This window comes from Loxodonta africana, chromosome 15 (assembly GCF_030014295.1).
Source record: "Loxodonta africana isolate mLoxAfr1 chromosome 15, mLoxAfr1.hap2, whole genome shotgun sequence".
Lineage (NCBI taxonomy): Eukaryota > Metazoa > Chordata > Mammalia > Proboscidea > Elephantidae > Loxodonta > Loxodonta africana.
Window position 1 is genome coordinate 80,285,481 of NC_087356.1, and position 17,496 is coordinate 80,302,976.

The following is a 17,496-nucleotide window of genomic DNA, read 5'->3' on the forward strand; positions in this document are numbered from 1 at the left end:
AACTGGCATTTCTTCCCCTGTGAGATTTCCTGGCCTAGAAAGAACAGTTGTCCAACGAGTTACTCTGTTGTCAATCTTTTAAAAAACATTTTTGTTGTTATGTTGTTGTTCTGCCCCTAAAGCTCATTCCTTTGGATCTGCAATTAATTGCTGGTACCTTCTTCGCACCCTTCCCCTACTGATCATTCTAATATACTCAAGAAAGCCAGAATTCTACTGAAATCAGAATAGAAAAATAAACGTTTAACATTTTTTTTAAAGTTTAGCTTTTCCCCAAACTTTCATTATCAAACTTTCAATAAGTTGAAAGAATAATACCATGAACACCCGTAAACTCACCACTATATTCAACAAGTAATAACATTTTTCCATATTTGTTTTCTCTCTGTGTGTGTTTGTACATGTGTCTGTGTTTACTGAACCATCTGAAGTAAGTTGCAGACATCGATTCTTCATCCCTAAATATTTAAGCACGCATCTGCTAAGAGTACGGCCATTTTATAAAACCACAAAACGATTACTGTACCTAAACAATCCTATTAACAACTAATATTCAGTCCAGATTCAATTTTTTCCAATTGTCCCAAGAGATGAACAAAGAACTACAGCTATTTTTTAACTAAGAGCCAATCAAGATTCATGTATTTTATTGGGACCTTTTTCATATGGGCTTTGAAAATGTCTATTAACCTCCAGATGTTGAGACAACGGCAAACAAAGACTCAACCTTTCTCAGACTAACCCAAGAGCATAAGCAGTGGAGACCTAAGTCCTGTTATACCTTGCTCTGCTCAAAAGGTACAAGGCAGTTCTTCTATCCTTTACAGATACAATTTTTATGGATTTTACCCGTCAGCACTCGAGGACAGAAATTTTTGTCCTTGTAACGAATATAGAGGATGCTGCAGGCACCAGGTTTCTGATCTGGTCCAGGGAAACGTCTGAATGCAGATTCCTTTCTCAAACGCTACCCTGAACTAGGCTCCCCCAGGAATCAGGGCAGAGTTGCTATTTACAGATTCTTGCTGATAATGCCCATGCCGGTGACACTGTGGTGAGACCGGGATACTCACCCACTACAGGGGAACACAGGCCCTGCGTGGCGCAAACTGTTTGCACTCCACCACTAACCCAGAGGTCCTCGTGGTGCGTGGTCAAAGCGCTCAGATGGTAATCGAAAGGTCGGAGGTTGGAAGCCGGCAGCCGCTGCGTGAGAGGAGGATGTGGCAGTCTGCTCCCTTAGAGATTTACAGCCTTGGGAACCCTACAGGCTCGCTACGAGTTGGAGTCGACTTGACGGCAGTGGGTCACTAACGTAAAGGTTGATAGTTCAAACCCACCAGGCAGCGTCGCAGAAGAACGGCCTGATGATCTGCTTCCACAGAGGTTACAGTCGAGAAAACTGATGAAGCAGTTCTACTGTCACACAGGGCTGCCAGGAGTCGGAGCAGACTTTGCTGCACGCGACACCTAGGTGTAAGGCAGGCCCTGGGTGGCGCGAATGGTTTGCACTCAACTACTAACCTAGAGAAGAAAGGCCTGGAGATCTGCTTCTGTAAAGATTACAGCCAAGAAAATCCTATGGAGCAGTTCTGCTCTATCACACGTGGGACTGCCAATGAGTCAGAACTGATTTGATGTCAGAGGGGTTTTTTTGTTTGTTTATAGGAAGGATGAGTTGCTGGGTGGCACAAACAGTGAAGTGAGTAGCGACTAACCAAAACGTGGTAGTTAAAACCCATCTATAAGTGCTTGGAGCCCTACTGGTACAGTGGTTAAGCGGTCAGCTGCTAACCAAAAGAGTGGCATTTGAATTCACCAGCTGCTCCTTGGAAACTCTGTGGGGCAGTTCTACTCTGTCCTATAGGGTTATTATGACTTGGAATTGACTCCACAGCAATGGGTTTGGTATTTTGATATAGGTGCCTTGGAAGAAAGTCCTGGTGATCTGCTTCTGATAAGATCACACCTATGAAAGTCTGAAGGAGAGCAGTTCTATTCTGCAGCACATACGGCTGCCATTCATTGGAAATACTCGATGGCAAGTGGTTTAGTATAGGTGGAAGTAGTGTCCCTGGGTGGTGCAAGCAGTTAGTACGCCTGGCTGCTAAATGAATAATTGGAGGTTCAAGCCCAACCACAGACAATTCAGAAGAATTGATCTACTTTTAAATAATCAGCCACTGAGAATCGTATGACAAGGTCAACAAGCAAAAATCAGACGATCTTCTATGTAGCAGCAATGAAAAATCTGAAAGCGCAATTAAGGAAATGATTCCATTTAAAATAGTACCTAAGAGAATAAAATGCCTAGGAATAAATCTAAACAGGAATGTGAAAGATTTACACAACGAAAATTATAAAACACTGCTGGAAGAAATTAAAAATCAAACCAAACCGTCTTAAACGCTAGCAAGCAGCCATCTAAGATGCATCATCGAGTCTCAACCCACCTGGATCAAAGGAGAATGAAGAACACCAAGGACACAAGGTGATTACGAGCCCAAGAGACAGAAAGGGCCACATGAACCAGTGACTACATCATCCTGAGACCAGAAGAACCAGATGGTGCCCTGCCACAACCGATGACTGCCCTGACAGGGAACACAACAGAGAACCCCTGAGGGAGCAGGAGAGCAGTGGGATCCAGGCCCCAAATTCTCAGAAGACCAGACTTAATGGTCTGACTGAGACTGGAAGGACCCCGGTGGTCATGGCCCCCAGACCTTCTGTTGGCCCAGGACAGGAACCATTCCCAAAGCCAACTCTTCAGACATGGATTGGACTGGACAATGGGTTGGAGAGGGATGCTGGTGAGGAGTGAGCTTCTTGGATCAGGTGGACACGTGAGACTATGTTGGCATCTCCTGCCTGGAGGGGAGATGAAAGGGTGAAGGGGGTTAGAACCTGGCAAAAAGGACATGAAAAGAGAGAGTGGAGGGAGACGGCAGGCTGTCTCATTAGGGGAAGAGTAATTGGAAGTGTGTAGGAAGGTGCATATGTGTTTTTGTGTGAGAGACTGACTTGATTTATAAACTTGCACTTAAAGCACAATAAAAATTATTTAAAAAAAAAAATCAAACCAAACCCTTTGTGGTTGAGCCAATTCCAACTCACAGTGACCCTACAGAGACCCTGTAGCAGCCCTATAGAGATTAAAGAAGGCTTAAATAAATGAAAAGATGTTCCATGTTCATGGACTGGAACACTTAATACTGTTGAGATGTAATACTACCCAAAGCTATGTACAGATTCAACGCAATCCTGATCAAAATTCCAACAGCTTTCTTTACCAAAATGGAAAAACCAATCCTCAATGTTATATGCAATGGCAAGAGGCCCTGAATAGCTTAAGCCATGTTGAAAGAGAAGAACAAAGTAGGAATCACATTTCTTAATTTTAAAACACATTATACATCCACAGTAATCAAAACAGCCTGGTACTGGTATAACAACAGACACATATCAACGGAATAGAACTGAGAGTCTAGAAATAAACCCACACATCTATGATCAACTGATTTTTGTCAAGGGTGCTAAGTCCTTTCAATGAGGAAGGAAGAGTCTCTTCAATAAATGCTGCTGGAAAAATTGGATTTCCACATGCAGAAAAATGAAGCAGGATCCATGTTTCACATCATACACAAAAACTTGTCAAAATGGATTAAAGACCTAAATGTGAAAACTAAAACCATTAAATTCTTAGAAGAAAATGTAGTGGCAACACTGAAAGGCCTAGCTTTTAACAATGGATTATGTAATATAAAAACAAAAGCACGAACAGCGAAAGACAAAAGAAGTAAATGGGACCTAATAAAAATCAAAAACTTGTGTTCATCAAGACTGTACCAAGAAAGTAAAAAGACAAGCTACCAACTGGGAGAATATCTTTGAAAACAACATAACCAATAAGAGTCTAACACATATAAAAATTCGACAACAAGAGGACAAATAACTCAATCGTGAAATGGGCAAAAACCTTGAACAGACATTACACCAAAGAGGACATTCAAATGGTCACCAAACACATGAAAAGATGCTCAACATAGTTTGCCAGTTAGCTATCAGAGAAGTAAATCAAAACCACAATGAGATACCATTTCACTCACTAGGATGGCTAAGACAAAGAAAACAAAAACAGAAAATAACAAACATTGGTGAGGATGTGAGGAAATCGGAGCCCTTATCCATTGCTGGTGGCAATGCAAAATGGTACATCCATTGTGGAAAACAGTGTGGCAGTTCCTCAAAAAACTAAAAATAGAACTACCATATGAGCCAGCAATTCCACTGCCAGCTGTGTACCCAAAAGACTTGAAAGCAGAGACTCAAACAGATATTTGTACACCAATGTTCACTGCAGCACTATTCACAACAGCTGAAAAGATGCAAACAACCTAAAAGCCCACCCACAGACGAATGGATAAACAAAATATGGTATATACATACAATGGAATACTACTCAGCCAGTTAAGAGAAATACATACTACAATACGGATGGAACCTGAAAACAGTACGCTGAGTGAAGAAAGTCAATCACAAAAGGTCAACCATTATATGACCTCACATAAGCAGACAAGAACAGGCTAATATATACAGACCAAAGTTTATTACTGGTTACCAAGGGCAAGAGCGAGCAGGAAAGGGGAGTTATTGCTTATGGAATATTGAGTTTCAGTTTACGGTGATGAAAATCATATTAAGGGTAGGGTTGCACAGCCGATTAATGTAATTGCTGTCAATTAGCTGTACAGCGTAAAACGCTGAAATGGGAAAAGTTGTATCATAGATACAATTACAACAACAACCATGAAAAAAAGAGCTGCGACTGAGGCTGCTTATGTATAACCAAATATCTCATGGAATTTGGTTTCTTGGTTTGGAGGTTTAGGATCATGGTTTCATGGGACATCCCACTTAAATGGCCTAATACTGTGTTTAGTGCTACTGTTCTACCTCCTAGTTCACCGTGTAGTGCCTGGGGTCTTAAAAGTTTGCAAGTGGCCATCCAAGGTACAATTGGTCTCTCTATTCACACGGAGCAACAGAGAAGGAGGAGAAGCAGGAATAGGAGGAAATGGAATGTGTGGCTAACTGCCTCCATGAACAACTGCCCCCTCTGCCAAGAGACCAGGAGAACTGGATGGTGCCTGGCTAGCATTACTGAACATTTTAATCCAAGATTCTATAGAAGAATTTTGATCAAAGGGGGAAAAATGTAGGACAGAATTTCTAATTCTCATAGAATCCAGACTTTCTGGAGCTATGGAGGCTGGATGAAGCCCCGAACTACTGCCCCAGGATAATCTTTCAACCTTAAAGCCAAAATATCCCCTGAAGTTTTCTTAAAACTAAACAGTCGTTCAGCTTAACTAGTAAAGAATGTCTGCCTTGACCAGTTACCACCACCGACTGCTCTGACAGGGAACACAATGGAGAGTCCCTGATGGAGCAGGAGAGAAGTCGGGTGCAGAACTCAAATTCTAGTAAAAAGACCAGACTTAATGGTCTGATTGAGGCTGGAGGAGCCCCAGAAGACATGGCCCCCAGACTCTTTGTTAACCCAGAACTAAAACCATTCCTGAAGCCAAATCTTCAGACAAAGAATAGACCGGACTATAAGACATAAAATGATACTCACGAAGAGTATGCTTCTTGGTTTAAGTAGATACACGAGACTAAATGGGAAGCTCCTCTCCGGAGGCGGGATGAGAAGGCACAAAGGGACAGGGGCTGGCTGAATGGACATGAGAAATGTGGGGTGGAAAGGAGGAAGGTGTGGTCACATTACAGGGATAGCAACTATGGTCACAAAACAACAGGTGTATAAATTTTTGCATGAGAAACTAACTTGAGCTGTGAACTTCCACCTAAAGCACAATTAAAAAGGAAAAAGTCTGCCTTGATCGTTGTGCTCTTTTAAGGCCTATATGGGATCAAACTGACAAAAACAACTCAAAAGATCAGATAGGAAACTTAGGGAGCAGTGGCTTTCTTAATGGGGGAGGAACAACCCGGAAGAGAAGGGTGAGGATGTTTGCACAATTTGTCACTGAATTGTACATACATAAATTGTTGAATTTGGTGTTATGTTCTGTGTGTACATTCTCAACAACAAAAATACATTATAAAAAAAGAAAACCCTACAGAATACAGAATTGACTCAATGGTAAACGGTAACAGGTGAAAGTATAAAGTGACAAAGGTATGTTCGGAAATGATCTGCCAGTTTATCACCACTGTTCCTCTCTTAATGTGGGAAGATTAGGGATACCTTTTTCTTTTTTCTTGCTTCCATGCTTTGTGTAAATTATTTTTTTAATTACTATTGTTTCAGTAAGTATTTTTAAAACAAAGGGGTAAGATGAACAAGAATAAAACTTTAGCTAGTGAACAGGTGCTTTTCCATGTCATGTCAACTCTCCAGGGTATACTGTAGTATCAACTGTTTCTCAGCACGGATAAAAGAGCTCACGTTTATCTGATGTCACAGAGGTTTAAGCGCTGCTATTCTGAAGAGTCTAATACTTTACATTTTCTTTTAAAGTATAAAAGTAATACAATCACATTGCAGTAAGTATGGAAAAACAGAAAAGACAAAAACAAAACACCTATAACCACCTTAACCCAGTAACTATCATGATTTTTGCATATTTTCTTCCCCCTGCCACAAACCGCCTCCCCCCCCCCCCGCCAGGACAGAAAAAGCTACGTTCAAATTCTAATTTGTCTCCTTACTAGTCCAGTGACCTTAAGAAGGTATAAAATCTAAGTCTTGGGAAATACATAATCGGAGCCTTGGTTTTCTCATCTGTTAGCAACTCTGTTTTGGAGTTGTTGTGGAGATTAGAGTTCTATGAAAAGGGTTTAGCGACTGCCTGGCACACAGCAGGTATGTAATGGCAGTCATTATGTCTGCATCTAACTGAGGTCCCTGGGTGGCGCTAACAGCTTGTGCTCGACTACTAATCAAAAGATTGGCAGCTGGAATTCACCCAGAAGCACCACAGGAGAAAGGCCTGGCAATCTGCTTCTGTAAAGCTTAACGCCACAAACACCCTATGGAGTAGTTCTACTCCGTCATCTATGGGGTTGTCATGAGTTAGAATCGACTCAAAAGCAACAAAGAAAAAAAAAAAAAAAAAAACAGCAACAGGTAACATTATACGGGAAGCATTTTTCCTTGTACTTACACAAATTACATAACCATAAAACTTAAAGGCCACATAATATTCTACTGAATGCATCCACTGATACTTTTTTTTAAAAGCTCTTCTTCCTATTGGTGGACTTGCCAGGAGCCTCCTGCTTGTTTTTGTTCCTAAAATAATATGGTGATCAAGAGATTTATCCATATTTCATTTTTCATATGCTGGGAATTCTTAGGTCAAAGTAATTAACACTTTCATGGATCTTGGACATATCTCCGAATTCTTAACACGTAAGTTACAGACCACTGACTCCACCAATGTACTCGAACAAGTTTCACTGAACTTGTACCTGCGCTGGGTAACAACATTTCTCTCCCTCCCTCCTTTCTCTTCCCATTGTTTTAATTTGTACTTTTTGGAAACAAAAAGTTAAACATCTCCAGTCCTGTTTCTTTATTTGTTGTATATTGTTTTGAAACTGTCCATTGGAGACATTTGGCTACCAATTATATATAACCAAAAATCAACATTGTTATCTGTTAAATGTATTGAAAATATTTTCCTTTAGTATGTGGCTGAACCTTCATCTTCTGGCTAATACGTTTTGTTCTAACTTGTATTAAATTTGTCTACATCACCTTTTTTATTAAAAAAAAACTTTCTACGGAATATATCATATACACACAAAAGTAGAGAGAATAACACAATGAACCTCCATGTATCCAACACCAGCTACAGCAATCCTTTAACTTACGGACATCATTGTTTGAGTCATACCCCAGGTGCTTGCCCCACACCACTGCCAGGTTATTCTGAAGCAAACCGAAGACACGTCATTTCATCCATAAATATTTCAGTATGTAAATCTTAAAATATTAAAAAATATATATAACCACATACCAATTTCACACACACACACAAGAAAAAAACCCAGTAATTCTTTAACAGCAACAAAGAACCAGTGTTAAAATTCCATTATCTCAAAAAATAATTTTTTTTTTTAAATCAAGGTCCAAACAATTTGTTACTTAAATCCCTTTTAATAACTAGGGTTCCCTCTCCCACTCTTTCCAAATTTATTATTTTTTTCAAAAGAATGATTGTTTGACTTACAGAATCTCCCACCTTCTGGATTTCACTGAATGAACTCCTCAGGTGGTGGTGAACATGTTTATCTGACCGTTATTGTTTCCTGAAAACTTGTTAAGTCTAGATATTTTAGTCTGGTCTTTTGGCAATATTTCATAGGTAGTACTGAGAATTGCCACAATAATGGTTTTAATCATGGCTGTTTTATAATGTATACTCCCTCCCCCCACTTTTTATTTAGAAACAATTTTAGATCTACAAAAAATGGCAAAGACAGTACCATGTATTCTCATATAACCTTCACCCAGCTTCCTCCAATAGGTTATCATCTTACATGTTACATTTACCAAAACTAAGAAATTAACATCAGTAAATACTATTAACTACACTAATGTCCTTTTCTGTTCCCAGAGCCAATCTAAGACACCAGGTTGCATTTGGTTGTTATTATCCTCCATGTAACAAGCCCTGGTGGAGCAGGGGTTACACTTTTAGCAGCTAAATGAAAAGTCAGTGGTCTGAACCTACCAGCTGCTCCGAGAAGAAAGATGTGGAAGTTGGCCTCTATAAAGATTACAGCTTTGGTTAACTAGTAAAAAATGTCTGCCTGGAGCAGTATGCTCTTTTAAGATCTATATGGGATCAAACTGACAACAGCAACTCGAAAGATTACATAGAAACCTTAGAGGGTGGTGAATTTATGTTAACGGAGAAGGAAAAATTCAGAAAAAGAGGGTAAGAATGGTAGCACGACTCGAAGAATATAATCCGTGTCACTAAATGGTAGATGAAGAACTGGTGAACTAGTCAATGTTTCGCTACGCATATTCTCAACAACAACAACAAAGACGACGACAGCCTTGGAAACCTTATGGGGCCATTCTGTTGTTAGGTGCTGTCAAGTCAGTTCCCACTCAAAACCACCTCATGTACAACAGAAAGAAACCCTGCCCAGTCCTGTGCCATCCTCACAATCGTTGCTACATTTAAGCCTATTGTTCCAGCCACTGTGTCAATCCATCTTTTTGGGGGTCTTCCTCTTTTTCACTGACCCTCTACTTTACGAAGCATGATGTCCTTCTCCAGGGACTGGTCCCTCTTGATAACATGTCCACAGTACGTAAGATAAGGTCTCGCCATTCTTGCTTCTAAGGAGCATTCTGGCTGTACTTCTTCCAAGACAGACTTGTTCGTTCTTCTGGCAGTTCATGGTATTCAAAATTCTTCACCAACACAATAATTCAAAGGCAATTCTTATTCAGTCTTTCTTATTAACTGTCCAGCTTTCGCATGCATATGAGGCAACTGAAAATATCATTCCTTGGGTCAGGCACACCTTAGTTCTCAAAGTGACAATATTGCTTTTCAACACTTTAAAGAGATCTTTTGCAGCAGATATGCCCAATGAAATATATCATTTGATTTCATGACTGCTGCTTCCATGGGCATTGATTGTAGATTGAAGTAAAGTGAAATCCTTGAAAACTTCAACACTTTTTACATTTATCATGATGTTGCTTACTGATCCAGTTGTGAGGACTTTTGTTTTCTTTATGTTGAGGTGTAATCTATACTGAAGGCTGCAGTCTTTCATCTTCAACAGTAAGTGCTTCAAGTCCTCCCTGCTTTCGGTAAGCAAGGTTGTGTCATTTGCATATCACAGGTTGTTAATGAGTCTTGCTCCAATCCTGATGCCCTGTTCTTCATACAGTCCAGCTTCTCAGATTATTTGCTCAGCATACAGATTGAATAAATATGGTGAAAGGATATAATCCTGATGCACACCTTTTCTGATTTTAAACCACACAGCACCCTGTTCTGTTTGAACGACTGCCTCTTGGTCTATGTACAGGTTCTGCGTGACCAGGATTAAGTGTTATACGGAATTCCCATTCTTCACACAATGTTATCTATAATTTGTTATGATCCACACAGAATGCCTTTGTGTAGTCAATAAAACACAGGTAAACATCTTTAAGGTATTCTCTGCTTTCAGCCAAGATCCATCTGACACCAGCAGTGATATTCCTCGTTCCACACCCACTTTTGAATGATCTTCAGGAAAATTTTGTGTGTGATATTAATGATATTGTTCAAAAATTTCCACATCCTGTTGGATCACCTTTCTTTTACATAGACACAAATACATATCTCTTCCAGTCAGCTGGCCAGGCAGCTGTCTTCCAAATTTCTTGGCATAGACAAGTGAGTGCTCCCAGTGTTCCGCCCATTTGTTGAAATATCTTGACTGGTGTTCTGTCAATTCCCGGAGCCTTGTTTTTTGCCAATGCCTCCAGTGCAGCTTGGACACCTTCCTTCGGTACTATCAGTTCCACTACCTTCTGAAATGGCTGAATGTCAACCAATTCTTTTTTTTTTTTGTCTGAAATATTTGAATTTTTTTTCTTTTTAAATTATTTTTTATTGTTGTAAATATGTCTATATATGCTTTATATATATATACATACATATAACACAGCATTTGTCAATTCAATATTTTTCAGGTGTACACCTTAGTGAAATCAATTACATCAATCATGCTGCACAACCATTACCCTTAATCAATACGAAATTTCCCATCACTATAAGAAGAAACTCACTGTTTCTCCAACAATGGCTCCCCTTCTCCCCCTCCCTCCTGCCACTGGTAACCACTAACAAACTTTGGTCTATATACATCTGCCTATTGTTGTAATTTAACATAAGCGAGATCTTACAGTATTTGTCTTTTTGTTATTGATTTATTTCACTCAGCATAATATCCTCTAGGTTCATTCATGTTGTAGCTTGTATCAGGGCTTCATTTCTCTTTACAGCTGAGTAGTATTCCATCGTATGCATGTACCACATTTTGTTTGTCCATTCATTCATTTATAGACATTTCAGTTGTTTCAAGCTTTCAGCTATTGTGAATAGTACTGCAATGAGCACTGGTGTACCTGTGTCTTTTTGCGTTGCTGCTTTCAAGTCCCTTGCATATATATCTAGGAGTGGAATTGCTTGGTCATATGGTAGTTTTGTGATTAATTTGTTGTTGTTCTTGTTGTCAGGTGTCATCGAGTTAGTTCTGACTCATAGTGACCCTATGTACAACAATACCGAACACTGCCTTGTCCCACGCCATCCTCACAATCATTGTTATGTTTGAGCACATTGTTACTGCCACTGTATCTATCCATCTTGCTGAGGGTCTTCCTTTTTTTTAGTGACCTTCTACTTTACCAAGCATGATGTCCTTCTCCAGGGACTGGTCCCTCATGATAACATGTCCAAAGTATTTGAGATGAAGTCTCGCCATCCATGCTTGTAAGGAGCATTCTTGTACTTATTCCAAGACAGATTTGCTCTTTCTTCAAAGAGTTCATAGTTTTTGCCAAAACCATAATCCAAATGCATTAATTCTTTGTTCTTTCTTATACACTGTCCAGCTTTCACATGCATATGAGGCAATTGAGAACACCATGGCTTGGGTCAGGTACACCTTATTCCTTAAAGTGACATCATCTTTGCTTTTTAACACTTTAAAGAGATCTTCTGCAGTAGATTTGCACAGTGCAATTCTTCCTTTGATTTTTTTTTTAATAATTTTTATTGTGCTTTAAGTGAAAGTTCACAAATCAAATCAGTCTGTCACATATAAGCTTATATACACCTTACTCCATACCCAACACTTACTCTCCCCCTAATGAGTCAGCCCGCTCCCTCCTTCCAGTCTCTCCTTTCGTGACGGTTTTGTCAGTTTCTAACCCTCTCTACCCTCCCATCTCCCTTCCAGACAGGAAATGCCAACACAGTCTCAAGTGTCCACCTAATATAAGTAGCTCACTCTTCATCAGCATCTCTCTCCAACCCATTGTCCAGTCCCTTCCATGTCTGATGAGTTGTCCTCGGGAATGGCTCCTGTCCTGGGCCAACAAAAGGTTTGGGGACCATGACTGCCGGGATTCTTCTAGTCTCAGTCAGACCATTAAGTCTGGTCTTTTTATGAGAATTTGGGGTCTGCATCCCACTATTTTCCTGCTCCCTCAGGGGTTCTCTGTTGTGCTCCCTGTCAGGGCAGTCATTGGTTGTGGCTCGGCACCATCTAGTTCTTCTGGTCTCAGGATGATGTAAGTCTCTGGTTCATGTGGCCCTTTCTGTTTCTTGGGCTCCTAGTTATCGTGTGACCTTGGTGATCTTCATTCTCCTTTGATCCAGGTGGGTTGAGGCCAATTGATGCATCTTAGATCGCCGCTTGTTAGCATTTAAGACCCCAGACGCCACACTTCAAAGTGGGATGCAGAATGTTTTCATAATAGAATTATTTTGCCAATTGACTTAGAAGTCCCCTTAAGCCATAGTCCCCAAACCCCTGCCCTTGCTCTCCTGACCGTCGAAGCATTCAGTTTATCCCAGAAACTTCTTTGCTTTTGGTCCAGTCCAGTTGAGCTGACCTTCCCTGTATTGAGTATTGGCCTTCCCTTCACCTGAAGTAGTTCTTATCTACTAACTAATCAGTAAATAACCCTCTCCCACCCTCCCTCCCTCCCCGCCTCGTAACTACAAAAGTATGTGTTCTTCTCAATTTACACTATTTCTCAAGATCTTATAACAGCGGTCTTATACAATATTTGTCCTTTTGCATCTGACTAATTTCACTCAGCATAATGCCTTCCAGTTTCCTCCATGTTATGAAATGTTTCACAACTTTGTCACTGTTCTTTATCAGTGCATAGTATTCCATTGTATGAATATACCATAATTTATTTAACCATTCATCCGTTGATGGACACCTTGGTTGCTTCCAGCTTTTTGCTATTGTAAACAGAGCTGCAATAAGCATGGGTGCGCATACATCTGTTCGTGTAAAGGCTCCTATTTCTCCAGGGTATTTTTCGAGGAGTAGGATTTCTGGATTGTATGGTAGTTCTACTTCTAACATTTTAAGAAAACACCAGATAGATTTCCAAAGTGGTTGTACCATTTTACGTTCCAACCAGCAGTGTGTAAGAGTTCCAATCTCTCCACAGCCTCTCCAACATTTATTATTTTGTGTTTTTTAGGATTAATGCCAGCCTTGCTGGAGTGAGATGGAATCTCATTGTAGTTTTAATTTGCATTTCTCTAATGGCTAATGCTCAAGAGCATTTTCTCATGTATCTGCTGGCTGCCTGATTATCTTCTTTAGTGAAGTGCGTGTTCATATCCTTTGCCCACTTCTTGATTGGGTTGTTTCTCTTTTTGTGGTTGAGTTTTAACAGAATCATATTGATTTTAGAGATCAGTCGCAGGTCAGAGATGTCATAGCTGAAAATTTTTTCCCAATCTGTAGGTGGTCTTTTTACTCTTTTGGTGAAGTCTTTAGATGAGCATAGATGTTTGATTTTTAGGAGCTCCCAGTTATCTGGTTTCTCCTTGTCATTTTTGGTAATGTTTGGTATTCTGTTTATGCCTTGTATTAGGGCTCCTAACATTGTCCCTATTTTTTCTTCCATGATCTTTATTGTTTTAGTCTTTATGTTTAGGTCTTTGATCCACTTGGAGTTAGTTTTTGTGCATGGTGTGAGGTATGGGTCCTGTTTCATTTTTTTGCAAATGGATATCCAGCTATGCCAGCACTATTTGTTAAAAAGACTATCTTTTCCTCAATTAACTCACACTGGGCCTTTCTCAAACATCAGCTGCTAATATGTGGATGGATTTATATCTGGGTTCTCAATTCTGTTCCATTGGTCTATGTGCCTGTTGTTGTACCAGTACCAGGCTGTTTTGACTACTGTGGCTGTAGAATATGTTCTAAAATCAGGTAGAGTGAGGCCTCCCACTTTATTTTTCTTTTTCAGTAACGCTTTACTTATCCGGGGCTTCTTTCCCTTCCATATGAAGTTGGTGATTTGTTTCTCCATCACATTAAAAAATGTCATTGGAATTTGGATCGGAAGTGCATTGTATGTATAGATGGCTTTTGGTAGAAAAGACATTTTTACTATGTTAAGTCTTCCTATCTGTGAGCAAGGTATGTTTTTCCACTTATGTAGGTCCCTTTTAGTTTCTTGCACTAGTACTTTGTAGTTTTCTTTGTATAGGTCTTATACATCCTTGGTAAGATTTATTCCTAAGTATTTTATCTTCTTGGGGGCTACTGTGAATGGTATTGATTTGGTTATTTCCTCTTCGACGTTCTTTTTGTTGATGTAGAGGAATCCAAGTGATTTTTGTATGTTTATCTTATAACCTGAGACTCTGCCAAACTCTTCTTAGTTTCAGTAGTTTTCTGCAGGATTCCTTAGGGTTTTCTGTGTATAAGATTATGTCATCTAGAAATAGGGATAATTTTACTTCCTCTTTGCCAATCCGGATGCCCTTTATTTCTTTGTCTAGCCTAATTGCTCTGGCTAGGACCTCTAGCACAATGTTGAACAAGAGTGGTGATAAAGGGCATCCTTGTCTGGTTCCCGTTCTCAAGGGAAATGCTTTCAGGCTCTCTCCATTTAGAGTGATGTTGGCTGTTGGCTTTGTATAGATGCTCTTTATTATATTGAGGAATTTTCCTTCAATGCCTATTTTGCTGAGAGTTTTTATCATGAATGGGTGTTGGACTCTGTCAAATGCCTTTTCTGCATCAATTGATGGTTTTTGTCTTTTGTTTTATTTATATGGTGGATTACATTAATGGTTTATCTAATATTAAACCAGCCTTGCATACCTCGTATAAATCCCACTTGGTCGTGGTGAATTATTTTTTTTGATATGTTGTTGAATTCTATTGGCTAGAATTTTGTTGAGGATTTTTGCATCTATGTTCATGAGGGATATAGGTCTGTAATTTTCTTTTTTTGTGGTGTCTTTACCTGGTTTTGGTATCAGGGATATGGTGGCTTAGGGATATGGTGGAGTTAGGTAGTATTCCATCATTTTCTATGCTTTGAAATACCTTTCGTAGTAGTGGTGTTAACTCTTCTCTGGAAGTTTGATAGAACTCTGCAGTGAAGCCGTCCAGGCCAGGGCTTTTTTTTGTTGGGAGTTTTTTGATTACCTTTTCAATCTCTTTTTTTGTTATGGGTCTATTTAGTTGTTCTACTTCTGATTGTGTTAGTTTAGGTAGGTAGTGTTTTTCTAGGAATTCATCCATTCCTTCTAGGTTTGCAAATTTGTTAGAGTACAATTTTTCATAATAATCTGATATGATTCTTTTAATTTCATTTGGGTGTGTTGTGATATATCCCATCTTGTTTCTTATTCGGGTTGTTTCCTTTCCTGTATTTCTTTAGTCAGTCTGGCCAATGGTTTCTCAATTTTGTTAATTTTTTCAAAGAACCAGCTTTTGGTTTTGTTAATTCTTTCAATTGATTTTCTACTCTCTAATTCATTTAGTTCAGCTCTAATTTTTATTGTTTTCTTCTGGTGCCTGATGGATTCTTTTGTTGCTTGCTTTCTATTTGTTCAAGTTGTAGGGACAGTTCTCTGATTTTAGCTCTTTCTTCTCTTTGTATGTGTGCATTTATCAATATAAACTGACCTCTCAGCACTGCTTTTCCTGTGTCCCAGAGGTTTTGATAGGAAGTGTTTTCATTCTTGTTGCATTCTATGAATTTCTTTATTCCCTCATTTATGCCTTCTATAACCCAGTCTTTTTTGAGGAGGATATTTTATTGTTCAGTTTCCAGGTATTTGATTTCCTTTCCCTGATTTTTCTGTTATTGATCTCCACTTTTATGGCCTTATGGTCTGAGAAGATGCTTTGCAATATTTCAATGTTTTGGATTCTGCAAAGGTTTGTTTTATGACCTAACATGTGGTCTATTCTAGAGAATGTTCCATGTGCGCTAGGAAAAAAAGTATACTTTGCAGCTGTTGGGTGGAGTGTTCCGTATAAGTCTATGAGGTCAAGTTGGTTGACTGTAGCAATTAGATCTTCCATGTCTCTACTGAGCTTCTTACTGGAAGTCACGTACTTCTCCAAAAGTGGTGTGTTGAAGTCTCCTACTGTAATTGTGGAGGTGTCTATCTCACTTTTCAGTTCTGTTAAAGTTTGTTTTATGTATCCTGCAGCCCTGTAACTGGGTGCATAAATATTTAATATGGTTATATCTTCCTGGTCAATTGTCCCTTTTATCATTACGTAGTGTCCTTCTTTATCCTTTGTGGTGGATTTAACTTTAAAGTCTATTTTGTCAGAAATTAATATTGCTACTCCTGCTCTTTTTTGCTTGTTGTTTGCTTGATATATATTTTTCCATCCTTTGAGTTTTAGTTTGTTTGTGTCTCTAAGTCTAAGGTGTGTCTCTTATAGGCAACATATAGAAGGATCATGTTTCTTTATCCAGTCTGAGACTCTCTTTATTGATGCATTTAGTCCATTTATATTCAGCGTAATTATAGATAAGTATGTGTTTAGTGCTGTCATTTTGATGCCTTTTTGTGTGTGTTGTTGACAATTTCATTTTTCCACTTACTTTTTTGTGCTGAGATGTTTTTCTTTGTAAATTGTGTGTTCCTCATTTTCAAAGTAGTTGAATTTATGTTTGCTGAGTCATTATGTTTTTCTTGGTTTTTATTTTGAGTTATGGAATTGTTATACCTCTTTGTGGCTACCTTAATATTTACCCCTATTTTTCTAAGTAAAAACCTAACTTGTATTGTCCTATATCGCCTTGTTTTCCTCACCATATGGCAGTTCTATGCCACCTGTATTTAGTCCCTCTTTTTGATTATTGTGATCTTTTACATATTGACTTCAATGATTCCCTGTTTTGAGCATTTTTTTCTTTTTAAAAATTAATCTTAGTTTGTTTTTGTGATTTCCCTATTTGAGTTGATATCAGGATGTTCTGTTCTGTGACCTCGTGTTGTGCTGGTATCTGATATTATTGATTTTCTGACCAAACAATTTCCTTTAGTATTTCTTGTAGCTTTGGTTTGGTTTTTGCATATTCTCTAAGCTTGTGTTTAACTGTAAATGTTTTAATTTCACCTTCATATTTGAGAGAGAGTTTTGCTGGATATACGATCCTTGGCTGGCAGTTTTTCTCCTTCAGTCCTCCATATATGTCATCCCATCGCCTTCTTGCCTGCATGGTTTCTGCTGAGTAGTCTGAACTTATTCTTATTGATTCTCCTTTGTAGGAGACCTTCCTTTTATCCCTGGCTGCTTTTAAAATTTTCTCTTTATCTTTGGTTTTGGCAAGTTTGATGATAATACGTCTTGGTGATTTTCTTTTCGGATCAATCTTATATGTGGTTCAATGAGCATCTTGGATAGATATCCTTTCCTCTT

General features: G+C 39.0%; 1 protein-coding gene and 1 long non-coding RNA gene across 3 annotated transcripts in view; one reads left to right on the top strand and one right to left on the bottom strand.

Annotated features, from left to right (window-relative positions):
* The window catches only part of LOC135227838 (uncharacterized), a 29,903-nt gene extending 22,883 nt beyond the window's left edge, over window positions 1-7,020 (top strand). Inside the window, exon 3 of the long non-coding RNA XR_010318027.1 lies at window positions 432-7,020. This is a non-coding gene — a long non-coding RNA (uncharacterized LOC135227838). The remainder of the gene's footprint in view (window positions 1-431) is intronic.
* The window catches only part of PAFAH1B2 (platelet activating factor acetylhydrolase 1b catalytic subunit 2), a 40,468-nt gene that overhangs the window by 10,407 nt on the left and 12,565 nt on the right, over window positions 1-17,496 (bottom strand). The window lies entirely within an intron of this gene.